This window comes from Alnus glutinosa, chromosome 14 (assembly GCF_958979055.1).
Source record: "Alnus glutinosa chromosome 14, dhAlnGlut1.1, whole genome shotgun sequence".
In the NCBI taxonomy this organism is placed as follows: Eukaryota; Viridiplantae; Streptophyta; class Magnoliopsida; order Fagales; family Betulaceae; genus Alnus; species Alnus glutinosa.
This window is the reverse complement of record NC_084899.1, coordinates 19,940,237-19,941,885: the sequence shown is the minus strand read 5'-3', so window position 1 is coordinate 19,941,885 and position 1,649 is coordinate 19,940,237.

Here is a 1,649-nt window from a genome sequence, read left to right as displayed (position 1 = left end):
CCGAGCATCTCAGATAGCCCATTTATCATTTCAATACAGTTCGTTATTATTTCCTCAACCCATCATCTTCAATCCATATTTCATGGAATATCCATTTCAATCATTTTTCTCTACACAAATCACCAAAAATATATTTAAACCAAGAAAAACCCATTACAATCGCATCCCAACCCTTTTTTGGACACATCACTATACACCACAAATCTTCCAGATTCATAGGAAAGGTGAGTATTGGGGATGTAATTAATCTCTGCTTTAGTTCAAGTCTTAAACACCAATCCCAATAGTTCCATAGGAAAGCTCTTCTTGCAAGCTTCAGTTCACTCATACCAAGCATTTTTCCTTGTTAGGAAGATCAATGATCCAGAAATCTTAGAAAAATCCCTCCACAAACCTATTGTAATAACCAGTCAAGCCTAGGAGGCAACTTCTGATTTCCTGCATGTTGGTAGGTCTTTCCCAATTGACCACAACCTCAATCTTGCTTGGATCTACTGTCACACCCCACATGCTCAAGGAATAAGACTTTTTCCAAGCAAAACTATAACGTCAATAAGTCGAGATGTGAAACATTCTCATATTCCATGTGGTACCACTACAAAAACATTTGATTCACGCAATGAAAACTGATTACCAGAGCTCTAATCAAACGTACACCTTTATTTCCATAAATCTTAGAAAAATCCCTCCATAAACCTACTGTAATAACCAGTCAGCCTAGGCAACTTTTGATTTCTTGCATGATGGTTGGTCTTTCCCAATTGACCACAACCTCAATCTTGCTCAAATCTATCGTCATATCATCCTTTGAAACCACATGTTCAAGGAACAAGACTTTTTCCAGGCAAAACTATAACGCCAATACGTCGAGATGTGGAACATTCCCATATTCCATGTGGTGCTACTACAAAAACATTTGATTCACGCAATGAAAACTGATTACCAGAGCTCTAATCAAATAGAAGAGGGATGCTAGGTGTACCAAATTCTTTTACCAAAAGATGAGTACCAAATGATGTGGAGCTTATTCATTGGAGATGATCAAAACAATTAATAAAAAGAAATGCTACAAGTACCAATGAATAAACTCCACATCATTTGGTACCCATCTTTTGGTAAAAGAATTTGGTACCCCTATCATTTCTCCAAATAGAAACCTTTATATAAGTATACAAACATTAAGATAAAATTACTATTCATCCTATTACAAAAGGGACACATAGGGCAACTAACAACTTGCCAAAGTTTCAAAAAGTTCAGCCAACTTCAAAAGGTAAGATTGCTTGCAGATAGAAGGGGTAAAAATCTAATCTCAGATAGAGCTCCTCCTCTCCATTGTGCCTATATCAATAAAATTCTACAATTTTACAAGTAGAAACAATGAGTCCACGATTTAGTAAGTAAATACTAACCAACCAATCTGCACGTGTGACATGAGTCCACGACACGTGAAGATGTTGTTTTGTTCGAACTGCACGTTCCACCTTTCGAACATGATCAATTGAGATTCGTTTCAATCTAACCGATCCTAGCCCTTTTTTTTTAGAGCGCGCCCCTAATTGACATGTGACAGATCCTCTGCATTTAAACGCACTTATCCCCCATTCGAATGTCACACCTTCATACAGACTTTTTGATGTTTCTGACTT